General features: G+C 37.1%; 1 protein-coding gene across 3 annotated transcripts in view; it reads right to left on the bottom strand.

The window, feature by feature from the left end:
* The window catches only part of LOC127655796 (growth factor receptor-bound protein 10-like), a 120909-nt gene extending 105566 nt beyond the window's left edge, over positions 1-15343 (bottom strand). For all 3 annotated transcript variants that reach the window (XM_052143773.1, XM_052143774.1, XM_052143772.1), the window contains exon 1: positions 15230-15343. The gene's annotated coding sequence lies outside the window, so the exon portion shown is untranslated. The remainder of the gene's footprint in view (positions 1-15229) is intronic.
* Positions 15344-17030: the final 1687 nt, after the last annotated feature.

Consider the following 17030-nt stretch of genomic DNA (forward strand, 5'->3'; position numbering starts at 1 on the left):
TGCTTTTGTCATCTCGCGTTTGCTTTTATGACACTATTGGTTAGGTTTACTGTAGGTTTAAGGTTTTGGGTAGACATGTATATTTTGTTGATTTAAAACTCGATAGAGCATTAAGCCCCAGTGGCACTGCCGCTTGGTGACGCTAGACTCTGTGATCTGTGTTGTTAGTATCCGTTCCTACTGCTGCTGCCACTTTAACAGGCAGATACATTTTAATCACAATAATTTATTCTGAAAAATTGCAAAAAGTAGTCCAAAGGCGATGCGCTCCATCCAATGGGCTCCCTTGCAGTGTGTGAGGTAGAGTCTCGAATTTAAGTTTTTAATGTTTGGTAATCTTCTCCTGATTCTGAACAACTTTGCCTCAAGAAGCATTGGTGTGAATCAAATAGTTTGTTCAATATTTAAGATTATTTAAAAAACAACTTTTTAAACTAGTCCTAGGCCGTTCGCCCGATCAGAACCAAACCAGTGTTTGTACCAAACAGTACGCCAAAACGTTCAAAGTGGGCATGGCCACATTTACTTAACTGGTAAACTCTTGAATGGAATGAGATATTATCACCAAATGTTGGAAATGTATGTAGGACGTCAATCTGAAAAAAGAATTGCACCTCTGCCTCTTGGTGGCGCTATAACAGTCATGAATGTAAAAAATGCCATATGTCTGTGCTACCTAACATGATGGTTCGGAAAAATTTAAAATTTAACATTGTTTTAGGTGCTAATGGACTGTCTTATTAATACTTAATATTGAAAACAAAAGGAGTTTTCAGAATATGCAAAAATAAATGAAATAAACCATAAAAGCACCATAAAAAAATAATAAAAGTAATCCATTTAATTTGTTCTCTTTAATCCAAATCTTCATACAGAATTGTTTGAGGAATAGACCCAAAGTCAAGCCTTTTCTTAAACTATTTCTGTCCCCATCTGCCATAATGCCATCACGCCCATCGTAAACACCAACCCTTGCCGCTTTTTAGAAGATTATCAGACATTAGTAACTTACATTTCACTTTCTAACTCACACAAAGCTATTGCATGCTGTCAGGGAGCACATCTGATGGAGTGCATCACCCTTTGGACTACTTTTGTACATGTGTTACAAATGTTACAAATATTAACGTGCAAATGGCTACAAATATTAATGAGATCAGGCTGATTCCTCAAACAGTTCTATCTGAAGCTTTGGATTATAGGGAACAGATTAAATGGATTACATTACATTGTGGTTTTATTGTGCTTATTGTGCTGTATATACTGAAAACTCCCTTTGTGTCCCCTGATCAACAAAATTTAAATTAAATGCTTCATGAGTTTTTATTCATTTGAACATTTTAAGGTTTAGTCTTGGTTAAAGTTATATAATATATAAAGAACTGAATTAAATTATTCAAATGTCATATTATAATGTCAACAGCATTAAATAAATGTTAACCAATCTAATTGATTATAAATGCAATGGAAAAAACTGATTAATTCCATGAATTCAATATTAATCGATTCAAACAGTACACATAAACATTTGCACATTTCTAAGGGTGTTAATACGTAAAATTATGACATTTAGATGCTGTAAATACGTCAATACTGTACGTTTGCTGGTGCCAAACTTAATGTAAGAATACATACGCATTCTCATGAGATAACGTTATTAGATGACTACGGAGTCCAAAGCTCTTTTTTTTTTGTGTGCAAAAGTTCTATTTCGCAAGACCCAACTGTGACATGATACTTGTTCATACATGTAGGCTACGAAAGACACAAATACTGAGAGAGTGAAAATTAGGCTGTTTGCCAACTTTATCTTCCAAAACAAACCTGCCTTGCTGTTGATAGAGCAATGATGCAACAGTCTGGGTTCATTTCACTTTGAGAGAACAGGTAAGTGGAGGAGGGAGATTCTCTTCAGTGACAAAAGAATAATGTATCCTATTATCCAATTACCACAAGACAAGTTGAAGGGTCAGGACTCTTGGACACAGGGCTTAGTGACCTGATAAAGGTCAAGTGGGGGTGGTGTTACCCTAGTAACCCTGTGAGTCCCTGCAACTTTAGAAGACTTGAAAATTAATCCCTTAATTCACAGAATTTATGTATTTGCAACCTTGGCAAACAGCTGAGAATTTTTTTTTTTTTTTCTAATTTACAATAGCAAGAAATCTACCATATCTCCAGTACCAGGAAAATAAAAAACAATAGTGGAAAACATCATATAGCAAATTCTTAAAAAATTATTATTATTATTTTAAAAGTGCTATATCTATGAACATTCAGAACAGTTTTTAAAAAAAAAATATTAACCGATTAGTAAACTTTTACATTTGTTACCATCCCCACCTTAAATATTTGATTACATATTTGAGCCTTATTCTGCATTAACATCCTTTCGGAATTACTGTAATTACAAGATGGCAACAAGAAAGTTATTTGTTTCTATGGCAACACTCTTAATAGCTTTCTTGTTGATAAATTCAAAATATTTATCACTAAATCAATTCATTATTTCATCTATATATGTTCCTGCAAAATATAAAACAAATTATAAAATAAAAGCACTCGGTTAACAATGACATGAAGGCATATGACACAGAAATATGTCTTCATTCAGTTTTCAAGGAATATTTCAGATTTAAGACTAGTTAAGCTAAGTTGACAGAATTTTTGGCATAATGGTTATTTGCCACAAACAAAGAAAAAAAAAGAAAAAGAAAAAAAGAGCATAAATCTGTGTTAGAGTGAGGCTCTTACAGTGGAAGTGAATGGGACCAAAAGGGTTTAAAGACAGAAATGTGAAACTTGTAATTTTATAAAAGCACAAATGAATTCTTCTGTTAAAACTCATGTATTATTTGAGCTTTAAAGTTGTTTAATGTTTTAGGGTTAACGGCATTAAGTTTATGTCGTCGTTGCACATAAGTAAGGGATAATATACAGTCAGCCGGTTGTTATCGCAAAATAAACCCCTTCAGGGTGATCCTAATCAATTTTATCTCACTAATTTACAGATTGGCCCCATTCACTTCCATTGTAAGTACCTCACTGTAACCCAGATTTGTTTTTTTAAAGATCAGCCAAAATTTTAGTTTCATGGTAATCAGCATTATGACACAAATGCTGTTGATTGAGCAAAACTTGTACTTTACCTGAAATATTCCTTTAACTGTTGAAGGGGCTGCCATATTGGTTCTTTTTACATGATACCACAACTGTCAAGTTGAATCTTTAAAAGAATTCAGAGTTTGCAACTTAGAATTATAAATTCTTAGAATTACGATAGAACTGGCGACATGACATACGCACCCCTTACACTCCTAACCAAGTGGAGATACATTTATAGCATTAAGTAATTTACTTGTCTACATCAAAAGCAAAAACAATTACAGCACAATTATTTTATGCCACAATTAAAACAAATCAGAACATTTTAGATGCTTTGATTATCGTACAATTGTAGAACAAATGTTAGCACTGAATTGCATCAATTAACCTTCGCAATTTGGTTGCTAGGAAAAGCTAACAGGAACATTGCAGTTTTGTTTCCTTGTATGGCAACTTTGGGTAATGGAATGTCTTTATGGTCAGTGATTAGAGATATCAAGCAGGAACTTCCCAAATCTGACTTTAGATGGAAAGCAGCATTAATATACTGTACACGTAAAGTAGGGTTTTGGACCAATTTGATTTTTCAATGGGCGGGACTACCCATCACAACAGTGCAGAATTAGAAACCAGACAACCAATGAAATGTTCCTTTTGCTTGTCGTCTGACACTTTTGAAGATGATTAGGACAAAAATTCTGATTTACTTAGAAGAGATAGATTTTATCGCTCTTCCGTGGAATGTTTGGTTAGGACATGATCTTTGCTTCACTGTATAACAATATAAACACTTTAAAGTAAACATCATAATTAATCAAAAGTAGATCATCAGCAATCGCTTGTCCGAATCTCGTGTTCCCCGCAGGCTTTTCACTTTGAAGCCCCCAGCGCATGCAGACAATACATTTATCAACTAAATTAAATCTTAACCTTTTAAAGATTAATAATCACATCAGGCCATATCACTATTCTGGTCTTTACATCTCCAAAAAGACCTAATGGAACCCTTATAATCCTTGAGTGAGATGAAGGTTATTTTCCATGCCATCCATTATTGAGACTTTATGGAGTCTCTGAATAGAAATAAAGGTGTTACTTTATAGGTATGTTGTATGAATGAAGCAGGGTCATAACAAACATAGACATTTAAGGGATCATGCCCTTTCAGATTCAGATTAGTTGTTGATCAATATGGGTAAGTCAATAGCAGATTCTTAAACCTTACAAGAGGAAAATATAAACATGTCCCTCCCTTTCAATTAGAACTCCATTTCTCGAATATGCTCATGATTTGTCTATGTGTTTTTTTCCAAATAAGGCACCGGTAGACAGCACAATGGTCACACCTCAGTTGTTCATCCTGGTTTCTTTATTAATGGGCAGCTCCATTATTTTGGATCCACAGGGCAGAAGACGCTAAAAGAAAGCTTGATGTCAACAGGATGGCTGAATTGGCAACCAGGGAATAAAGCTTTTGGAAACATGGACAATCACTAATTGGATGAGAGATCCATTGGGCAACGAGGAATGGGCTCTTATGTAATCTGAATGATGAATGGGACTGAAGCTCTTATAGTTGTGCACATGTTTGCTGTATGGGTGGGCTAAATTTGTTCCTTTTTTAAATTCACATCCAAACCATATTTCACATTGTTTATGTAATTAAGATGCATCAGAAGCCATGCAAAATATAAAAGAAAAGAAAAAATTTCCTGGCTGGAGGTTGGTATAATTTGAAGTCTATAAAGATGTGAATATAAGATGCAAAATAGCAAATAGCATACTGCAGGTTAAAATGATCAGATATTTACTTGCAGTATGAACAAGAAGTCCTGCCCCTAAGATACATTTGGAACCTCTCCAGACATTAAGACACACTGAACCGATATGCAGCTGAATATGAATCATTGCAACACTCATTCTAGGGCAAACAAGCCATTACAATTGTGTGATTATTACAAATGATAAATGCACCAATATAAAAATTTGTGGCAGATAATGATAATTAGTGGTGCTTTCTTTAGCAAAGCGCCACAATTAATGTTACTCTGGCCTTCATAATCAATTCTTCTTCTTCCTCAAATATTTCAGCATCTAGCTTGTCCTATACCGTTTGTCATACTCCCATTAAACAGATGGTAAATGAGACATACGTGTGTGAATTTATGAGACAAAAATGGTGGGTTCTTTTGTCTTGGCGCAGTGTACTTTGGCCATTGGTGGGACATTGGGGTGACTGCAAGCACAACTGAAATTTTCTTACGAAGCTGGTAATTTTACAATGCCAATAACCAATATGTTGGCCAGTATTATAAAACTCCAATGTAGATTTTTCCATGCTTCAAGTGAAATCACAAATCAAAACATTTAAGCCCTGATTTTATCTGCTTCCAATATCATTGATAACAACGGAGAACAGAAACATTTCTGTTTTATTATTTAAATGCCAATACTGATATTGTCACAAATTTTCATTTACGGTTGGAGAAATACAATACCTTTTAAACTTCCAAATATAAGAGAATCAGAAGAGATGCCATTTAAAGTATTACAGTAAGATGTCTGAATATCTGCAAATACTGTACATACTTACTTGAAAATGCTGTACAACCCAGGGGGAATGACGCAACCACACCAATGATGAGTTGCACAAATCTTTAGTTTGATATGCACCCGGACTGCCTGATCCAGTGAAACATGGAATCATTAAGATCTAGGACAGATCGCTCTGACCACAGTGCCCATAAACATCGCTTATGACTCACTAACTCAATGTACATAAGAGCTGAATGAATGAACAGAAGGGATTTCCACTGGCTGAACAGTAGTGTCCAGGCTCGGGTCTATAGTGTCACTTTCCTGCCTCAGCCCAGGGGGTATTAACACTGTATAGGAAACTATGAATGATAGCAAACTGACGCAAGATAGAATGGAATGCACCCATGGACACCATCAGCCATTGAATGTGATTGATGTGCATGATTCAGTTCATGATCAGTTCCATGTGCATGCAGAAAACATCTAAGATTTAGGATCAAGACCATATGATGGCTTTTGTTAAAATATTAAAGGTACATGGGGGCATATGACTAGGCCAAAATGAAATCTGCACATTTCTGCTGACTGGATTTACACATGGTCAAATGTGTCTGAGCTGAGATTACTGTACTCTTAAGCCCAAACTATACTTCAGTCATACGTGAAGGCGTAGAGTCCTTGTACAGGACACGTGACGCAAATCTCGTCATTAGCAGAGTGCTCAAGCACTGAATGCGCAGAGCGATTTTTCTATCCATGCGCCTTAGAACGAGCAGCATGCGCATGCTCCTGAAATTATTTGCACTAATTAGTGGGTTCGCAAGGTGGCAACTAGAGGTCGACTGATTAATCGGCCGATTTTTTGCATTTTTTTTACATAATCGGCATCGGCCAATATCCAAGTATATCAAGCCGAATATTAGGCAGGCACATCTGTGGGCAGCGTAGTGTTGTTGTGGAACACGTGTTCGACGCACGCTGCCACAGAGTCATTTTCCAGCAGAGTGAGCAGACCTCATCCAGTGCCTAAGGAAGGAACTAAGTTCCTTGGAGAAAACAGTAAGGATTAAATTTGTATAACTCCTTTATATTTAATTAAAAACTTTTGATATGTTACTGCCAACTTCAAGAAAAAACACGACAAACGCGATAGGCGACATGATAGCGTAGTTGAGGTCGCATTATCACAGCAGAAGGGTTGCTATAATGTCACAATAAGTAAGAAAGAATTTAGCAATTACAGACAGTTAATCTGAGACTTTTATTTGTTCTGTTTGTGTGTCTTATATTTGAGAGGGTTGTCACTCAATACAGAGAAATAAGTAATAAAAAAGATACCAGCGCACTATAGGCTATTGAAGGACTGGCTTTGGTAAGCTCAGACGTTATCGGTTCTGATGTCGGTACTGGAGAAATTAAGAAAATACATTTATTATTGCTATAAAGAGAAAGTTATTTTATCTCGCCAGCCATTTCTACGTATAATAATTCTATGAAACCATTTGTCTGTGATGCAATTTAGCTATTCGCAGTCAGAGAGAGAGAGAGAGGCTCAAAAAAGCATTTATTTACCAAAAATTATTTAAAAATGCAATTTTACATTATTTTTCCAGGACAAAAAAAAAAAAAATCAATATACATCTAAAATAAAATTAATAAATAAATGAGAATAAAATTAAATATTCAAGTGCAAACAATCATCACTATCAATATCACAAATACACTGATTTACAGCCCATCTATGTTTAAACTTCTCCATGTTATTTACCAGTTTATGACATGTGAACTCAATCTTAATTTTAATAGTCCTTTTAAAATGGACACAACATCATCTGACCCAGCCCCGTTCAAACGATATTTTCTTGATAGCCAAATTGCCAATTTAGCTTTTCCAAAAATAAAATGTATTAACACAAGCACTTCCCTCTTTCTTCTACTCTATTTTGGACCATAAATAAAAGAAACGGGTGTAAAAATTTCTCCCAATTTATGAGACCACTCTTCTAAAATACAAAAAACTGGTTGAAGTCTTTTGCACTTTAAAAACAAATGAAAAACTGTCTCCTGTTCCCCACAGAAAGAACAGCCCTCCCCTACCTGTGGATCAAGGTGTGCTATGTGCCTGTTTGTAGCTATAATCCCGTGTACTATTCTCCAGTGCAGGTCTCCAGATCTCTTCTCAATGGGAGGTTTGTACAGGGACCTCCAGCTGCCTTTGGGGGAGGCGCCTGGCCCAAAAAACTCTTGCCATTTGGACTCCCTTACAGTCTCTAGTGCTTTAAGATGCCATGATTTCACACACATAATATATATTTCCTTCTTATCAGCATTGCAAAGTATTTTGGCTGATGAGTCTTAAAAGAGAGCAAACAACCTTCTTTCTCTTGCCATGTACCATGTACCACAACTGAGGAAAGCTACAGTGATCAGTCTCTTTTTCAAAACTTTCCATTGCCAATTTGTAATCCTGAGGCAGGGTCTCAATTATCTGAGTCAACACATTTTTTATCAGTCTGATAGATTTAATTCTCAACTTTTCAGCTAAATTCTCAGGGTTAATCCATTCTTTATTGACTCTCAAATGTCCAATCTTTAAGACATTTGCTGCCCACATGGCTTTTCTAAGAGTGTCCGACTTAAGAGCATCCACATCCAGAGCAGAATTAAAGAAAAGCGGCTCTTCATTCAGCCACAAATTCTGAAAGTCACTTCCATCCCGTGAGAACTTAAAAAGTGTCCATGATTTAAAGAGTGATCTGTAAAAGAGACTCAGTACAGACAAATCCAGTTTATTAAGATCCATCAGAAACAGGTGACGATCTAATCCCATGTTTCCTACTCTTCTCAGGAGAGCACATGCGATCTCAGCCCAGCTCACATCCACACCATAGATTAATCTCCTTGCTGTCTGGATTCGAAAAGCCTTTAGTCTCGATTTGATGTCAATTAGCCCCTGGCCTCCTTCTTGCCTTGGTAAATATAGCACAGCAGCCTTCAGCCAATGCTGTCCCGGCCAGAAGTCGTCTACTATCCGCTGCTGTATTTCTTTCACCAGCTTTTCAGGAGGTTCTAGTATCATCATTTTGTGCCATAATGAAGAAGCAACCAGATTGTTACATACCAGAACCCTCCCCCTATAGGACAGCTGAGGTAGCAACCAGTTCCAGCGAGACAACCCGGCACACACTTTCTCCACAAGGCCCTCCCAATTTTTATCTCTATACTCCTCTATTCCTAAAAAAACCCCTAAATATTTAAAACCTGTTCTCCCCCACTGTAACCCACCAGGAAGTGTTGGACTTTTAGAACCCCTTCCACACCACAAAGCATCACTTTTATTCCAGTTGACTACAGCGGACGAGGCTTTACCAAAACACTCTAAGGACTCTTTAAGTACCTGAATATCACTTTCTCCTCTAATTATAATTGTGAGATCATCAGCATATGCAGATAATTTAATAGAGTAATTCATGGTATTAACCTGTAAACCCATTAGTTCCCTTCTCAGTTTACATAGCAATGGTTCAATTACGATACTGTACAATTGTCCTGAAATTAGGCAACCCTGTCTAATACCTCTTCTTACATCTATAGGGATACTTAATCCACCACCCATTTTAATCATACATGTTGCTTTGTTATAAAGAAGTTTGATCATTGAAATAAAACTTTTTCCAAAACCAAAAGCATTAAGGGCATCAAACAAAAAAACATGATCAACCATATCAAAAGCCTTCTCTTGATCTAAAGACAAAAGGCCCAAATTAAGATCATTACAATTTGCATAATCAAAAACATCCCTAATTAAGTGAAGATTATCTGTAATTAACCGATTTTTAACACAATATGACTGATCTTTATGTACAATATCATGCAAAACTTTGTTTAATCTATTTGCTAAAACCTTCGAAAATATTTTATAATCTGTACACAAGATTGCGACAGGTCTCCAATTCTTTAGGAGTGTTAAATCACCCTTTTTCAGGAGCAAAGACAAAACCGCTCTTTGACAGCTGGTTGGAAGAACTCCTTCATGACAACATTTCTGAAACACTTTAAAAAAAGTCCTGACCTACAATTGGCCAAAAAGTCTTGTAAAACTCAGCTGGTAGTCCATCCATTCCCGGACAACGGCCTGAAGATAGACCCATCACAGCTCGAGAGACTTCCTCAAAAGAGACATCATTCTCTAATGACAGTTTTTTTTCTTCAGATAAAACAGGTAAATCTCTTAACAGCTCAGTCCTGGAATGTTTATCTGAGCTTTCAGCAGTGTACAAATTGGAGTAAAAGTCAACAGCAATTCTTCGCATCTCCAGTGGCTCTGATGTGACATGTCCATTATTGTCCTTCAATAAAATCATTTGTTTCTGCTGACCCACTTTACGCTCTAAGTTAAACAAATAAGAAGTGGGAGCGTCCATGTCCTTCAAGTGTAAATAGCGGCTTCTTATAAGAGCCCCCTTAACTATTTCATCCAATATTGAACTTAGATCATTTTTCTTTTCAGTCCACAAATCTTTTAAATTAGCATCATCATTAACAGTCATATTTTTTTCAATATCAGCAATTTCCGCTTCCAGCTGTTTTAATGTATTTTTCAACCGTACAGAGGAGTATGCAGTATATTTTTGAGAAAAATCTCTTATATGGGCTTTGCCAACCTCCCACCACTGAATAATATTTTCAAAATTACTCTGTTCTATTTGCCATTTCTCCCAAAAAAAACTCAAAATCTTCACAAAAAGACTTATCTTCTAAGAGTTTAGTATTTAGATGCCAATAATAGCTCTTATGTACACTTTTAGACAAGGTAAACCCAACTGTAACAAGCTTGTGATCAGAAAGACTACTAGGGATAATTTATGTGTTAACAACTCTATTTTTCAGGTTAGAAGATATATAAAAACGGTCCAGACGTGCAGCATAAATCCTCCCATTATTCACTTTCATCCATGTATATTGTTTTATAGAAGGGTTCGCTCTCCACACATCTGAGAGACTAAGCTTTTTAAAAACACTAGCCAAACAGGAGGCTGTGCGTGTGGTTCTTCTCTGTTTCTATCTAGAACAAAATCTAGAGTGCAGTTCCAGTCCCCTCCTACAACAATAAAACAATCATCACTTTCTTCTTTAATTACGCTTTCTAATTTATTAAAGAGTAACTTTCTTTCCGCTCCAATATTAGAAGCGTAAATATTTACAAAAATAAATTTTAGATGACTGATTTCAGCCTTAACAATTAAAAACCTTCCTGGTACTACTGCTTGTTTTGATACAATTTTGACATTAGATGTAGGAGAAAAAAGTATAGCTACACCAGCACTCAAATTAGTACCATGACTAAGAATATAGTCTCCCTTCCACCATAGACCCAGTCAACTTCATTATTGCAAGTGCTATGAGTTTCTTGCAAGAAAGTAACATTCAAGCCTTTCAATCCAATCATTTCTGAAAGTAGTTCATTCTTTTTCCCATCCCTCATCCCATTAACATTAAGAGATCCCACCCTCAGAGTCTGCATATAGAAAAAAGAAAAAAGAAAAAAGAAAACAAAAATAAGGAAAAGTTTTCAGTCATAGTGATTATCTAGATTTTCCCCTCGCTTTTTACCTAGGTTTGTTGCATGCTTTTTAAGGCGGTATCTTTTTTGCTGAGTAAGTTCCTCATAGCTGCTGACCTTCCTAGCCCTCATTGCTGAAACAATAAACTTTTCCGTATCCGGAAAATAATCACTTATCTCAACCCCTGTTTTACCTTTTGTTTGATCTAAAAAGGAATTGATTTGTTCAACACTATATAAATCCTTCTCAGCCTCTTTAGTCATCTCAGGCCTCTCATCATCTTTCATTCCATCGTCAGTGTACTGTGATAAACACTCCAAACCATCATCCATTTTCTCCTGAGAGCCAGCTACCTGTACAACATCACTGTTCATACCTTTATCTTCAGCATCTCTCACATTATTGTCAACACTAGCACTCACATCTTTATCAGGTAGATGACTACCTCCAGGTCGTTCCACCCATCCAGCATTAATAACATTAGAGTCACTCACCTCTTGCTGTCCCTCCACTTCCTCTGTAGCACCATTATCTTCATGTTCTTCATGTCTCGGAGTTTCTACGATGTTTACATGGTGTTCGATGTTATTATCGTCTGCGCGAGATGTAGAAACGCGCACACTTCGTTTTTTTTCGGACATGAAAATAGTTTATGGCCCAAGTCTCCACACTCAAAGCATCTCAGACTCTCCGAACTAGCATAAACCATGAAAGAGCTCTCTCCATGAGTTACACGGAAAGAAGCCTCCAGTGTCCTCTCCGGAGAGCTAAGAAACATGTAAACCATACGCCTAAAGGAATGCACGTGCTTTAAAGCGGCGTCTTTACATCCCAGAGGTACCGCTTTAACAGGGGTCGCAATCTTACCAAATCTTAGCAGTTCTTTAACAATGGCTTCATTTGAAATGAACGGAGGTGCATTAGAGACTATAACTTTAGTTGCAGGAGTGGATAGCGGGGTTACCGGTACAAACGTCTCTTTCACCCATACTCCACTCACAGTCAACTCATTAATAAGTGCTTCAGTTTTTAAAAACACAACCACCGCTTTGTTCATTCTCGAAGTCGAGACGATATTATCGAACCCTAGTTTATCCCCGATAATCAACACCAGTTCCTCCACGGTCACCCCTGGCTCAGGTACACACCTGCAGCCATTCCTGAGGGACAGGTTAGACGTGCCCTGCGTGTTGGCAGTCGCCATGCCAGCGGCTACCAACTACGCACACACACAGATAAACCTATTTACCTAGCGAGGGGAAAAGAAAGATGAAAAGAGAGAGGAAAGAAGAAAAAGAAAAGAATAAATAAAATAAATAAATAAAGAAACAATGTGAAAAAAAAACCCTCAACAAAAGCGCTCTCAAAATCACTCCGCACATTCACCCCCAACAACCACACCGGAAGTGTGAGAGAGAGAGAGAGATCTCTCACGCGGTGCTGCAGCGAGCACAACACGAGCCCTGCTTAATGAGCGTTAAAGTACCGGATCGATAAGCAGTATCGGTAAGATAGTAATACCATTAAAACCTTAACGATAACCATCCCTAGTTATGCCTGTGCTTCTCTTGGATGCTCTGAATATTGGATTACGTGTCTGGATTGCCCCTTAATTAAAGCTGCATTTGGATCTCAACCTTCCTGTCTCGGAGCAGTTCGTAACACCTGCTTTGTTTATTTAATATATTTGTTCTACATTATTTATACACTATGTTTTTACATTATACATTTTTAATTTAAGTCTACAAGTGCAGAATGGTCAAGTGTTCAATAAATGTGGAGGTTAAATTCAAATAAGAGGTTAAAAACAAGCACATATCGGCAAAATATCGGCCTAAAATAAATCGGCAGCATTTATCGGCCGACCCGGATTTCAAAAGATCGGCATCGGCCTGAAAAAACCCATATCGGTCGACCTCTAGTGGCAAAACTCACATTTGAGCTGTTGCTGTCACAAAGAAATGCTAGATGTAATCACCGCTAAACACCAGGAGATCAACAACAGGGGATGTGTATGTGTGAGAAGGTCAGGAGATACCTGCATTTGTATACATCGAGTCTGAAGGAAAATAAAGACATCTTTATGGAACTATTTATTCAGTAAATGTGTTTCCATTGTAAACTGTGTGCATATTTTCTAATCAAATAAAAAGTGACGATGTAAGTTTTTAATGCGCATTTTGAAGATTTTATTCACATCTTGGTGTTTCCATTCTGTTATTTTTATGCAATAGCCCAAAATATGCATATAATATGTGGATGGAAACTCAGCTAGGGTATCATCTTTTTATGTAAAATACCACAATTGAATCAATTAATTTAAATCCACTACAGTGTTTCAACCCATGACTAGATATTATTAAATATTTCAAATGTTTGGTCCCACATATAAAATATCTGGGATATTTTTGTCATTTTCCTTGGCATTTTTGCCCTAAGCCCTTCTTCATTTCTGGCTCTGCTGAAAGCATAATCAAAGTTGCCAAAATATTTGATAGGCGAACAAACTAGGGGTAGGGATTTGTAAAAATGTGAGAATGATGGGCGTTCCAATTCTGTAGAGTTCTGCTGGCATCGATCTGTGTGTGCCTGCATAAAACTCATGATTCAGTTCAGAATGCTTCATTTTGAATGTTATTTGACCCCTCTGGCACATACGGGCCTTCATACACCTGATACAGATGCCTGAAGAGACTAGAGATCTGAAGAATTGACAATAAAACCATGTAACCAACACTTTTCTAAATCACTAACTAGATGAAGCAATCAATTAAAGCGTTTGATATAAGAAGATACAATTAAAAAATACCCCCTCCTTATTATAATTTGTACATGATCAGTTGACCTACGTAAAAGGCAAATGAACACTAAACATTTTGCTGATAATTATTTTTTTATGAAGAATTTCTCAACTCTGCAGGTCCATACAATGCAAGTATGTACTATTATGCTGCTTTTAGTTGCTTTTTGGACCTTCAAAGTTTTGGTCACCATTCACTTGAATTGCATGTACCTACAGAACTGAAATATTCTTATAAAAATCTTTGTGTTCAGCAGAAGAAGTCATATACATCATGAATGGCTTGAGGGTAAATGATGATGAGAGAACTGTTTGGGTGAGCTATCACTTTAAAGAAGCTTAAAGTAATTTGCTAAAGGGACTGAATGGAATTTTTTCTGTTATTTGAATAATTTTGATGTCCTGAAGTTCACTGGAGTTTGTGAGCATGTCTAGGAACTAGTATTCACTTTCATTCACCAAACTAGTGTTTGCAGCAATGTGACAGAACATCATACCAACCCCAAAGGCAATACAGAGGACCCCATTAGGCTCACATGTTATTCTATAATGGGAATCGCCTTAACACCCAAAAGCAAATGATAATTCTTCACATTACAGAGTCCATGTTACAGCGTAAATACATATACAGAATTATCCAAATGAACAACATGTACTTTATCTGGAGAAGCTATTAATTACACATAACACATGTTTGTCCTATTTACATTAATTATATAAACAAAAAATATGTAGCTAGTGTAATGTAAAGTGTTAACCGCCTTGATGTCACCCCACCTTCAAAGGCAAACTGTCCAGTTATAGACATCTATCCACACAATCGTATGGCATCCTACTTTGAGAGAGTGTCTAAAATATCAATAACAAGCTGACTGTAGGAACAAGAAGCCATTATATATTTACATTCATGCTCCTGGCAGACAGCACTTTACTATTTTAAAAAAAAACTGCATGCAGTATGAACTACAATGTAACATTTATATTTAAGACATGTTTAATGGCAAAAACATTTTTGGCATAATTTAGATTTTGCTTTAATATATTTGTTGACAATTTGCCACAAATAGCTTGCCAGACAGTTAAATACACGTTATTTTCCAGCTCACCCCACACCCATTTGGAAGCACACAACCCCCCAACTACTTTAACTTAGCCAATGTCTTTAAACATAGCTTTAAATCATCACGTACACATGTAAAGGCGTTTGTGAGCCGGGACTCACCGGTGTCTGTTGTGTGTGTGTGTAAAGTCCTGAGTCTGCACGGTCACGGAGAGCTCAACGCGCAGAGTATTGCGAGACAGCTTTACCTTTACCGCTCCTGGATCTCTAATATCCCCATGCAAGCGTGCACGATCTGTCTATCTCTCAGCAAACTCTCTCCAATACACACTCCTCCTCTTCCAATAGCCCCACCCCGAAAGCTTCATCATCACCCTCAGATCGAACAGCGTCTTCAGCCCTTCAGAGGAGTGCCGCGAGACTGATGGGACCTTGAACAGTTAGCGTTATTCTTCAGCTGACGGGTTACTAAAAAAAATTATTTCAAGCTTGAGTCTGCTAAAGTTGACTAGACTGTGATTTGATTCACTTGGTTATTATTAATTGACTTCCCTCACAACAATGCGATGTTAATCATGTTTTACGCCCAATACCGCTACAGTTAGCATACTTTTTCTATAAACTGCACTGTTTAAAAATCAAATAAATTTTTTTTTTTAAATTGCAGCCCTATTTTTTATTTATTTATTTTTAAGTAAATAAAATAGGTAAAAATTGGTACCAAATTTTCAGCCTGGAGTGATGCAGCTGCGTCTATATCTTAAACACTGTTATAAATAACACCCGGTGATAAATAAAGTTTGCTTTGCCCTGCTCTCGAGGATAGTCTAGAAGCCACACCTCCCAGTCTTCTCTCACCCACTGCTATTATTTACTCACTAGTTCTTCTTCATGATAACCTACACCCGTTTTTTTCGCCAAGTACACACGCGCGCACACACGGATTTAACTTCTGAGTGAACGCTTGTTTTGAAAGAACATAAGAGTGAAAGGTTAATATATCGCTTACCTCTCTATAGCTGAGAAGAACCGCGTCTTATGCACTGTATATTTGTAACTGTGCATGTGTGTGCTGGTCACTGTCAGTATTCAGAGGTCCCCGCCCACTCGGCCAAGACTCCGCCCTCTCAAGGGCAACACCCCGTCATCAGCCACTGCCGTCTCGCGCTCTGGCCAGACCCCTGCGCGATCCAATGTGTGCATTGAATAATCCGAGCGCGTGACACACACACACACACACACACACACACACACACACACTGTTTTTTTCGCCCAGTACACACACACACACACACACACACACAGAATTTGCTCTTTACTTGTTAAACATTGAGGTTAGTTACATTGTGATCTCTGCAATTAAAAATAGACACGTGCTCATGTTTGTTAATATGTTCAAAGATTAAGATGTTGAATCGCACCGACAACAGTTTCTTATAATTTGACCGAGCACAAAAGGACAACAAGCAACTTCTCCGCACATTTTATTACTGATCTTCCAACAAGTTAGGTCCCCAACAAAGATTTACCATGGTAAAAGTAGTTTTTGCTAAAATACCACACTACAGTTATTGTTACTTCTCTAAAATCCACAATACGGTCATTACTACTACACAGTGCATTTTATTGTACACATATAGCCTAAGAAATTATTGGGTAAAATATTAAACCTACAAATTAAACGTTTAAATTCATTTAAAATAATTTCACGACTAAGGCCTGTGCGGAAGATGCCAGTTTTGCAATGCGGCTTTTGAAAACTAAGACTAACCACATCACAGTAGGCCATCCTCTAAGCAGGCATTGAGTTTCTAATGAGCAAGTCATCACACATTTCCTTTAAAAGGCAGCCTGTTCAGAATGAAAACTCAAGCTGATAGGCTGCGCATCCATGAGAAACTGTTCAACCCAACCCTGGGAAAACACTGAGGGTATATGCAGTCCAAAAGATTAATTGTCTGGA

Source organism: Xyrauchen texanus, chromosome 15 (assembly GCF_025860055.1).
Source record: "Xyrauchen texanus isolate HMW12.3.18 chromosome 15, RBS_HiC_50CHRs, whole genome shotgun sequence".
NCBI lineage: Eukaryota > Metazoa > Chordata > Actinopteri > Cypriniformes > Catostomidae > Xyrauchen > Xyrauchen texanus.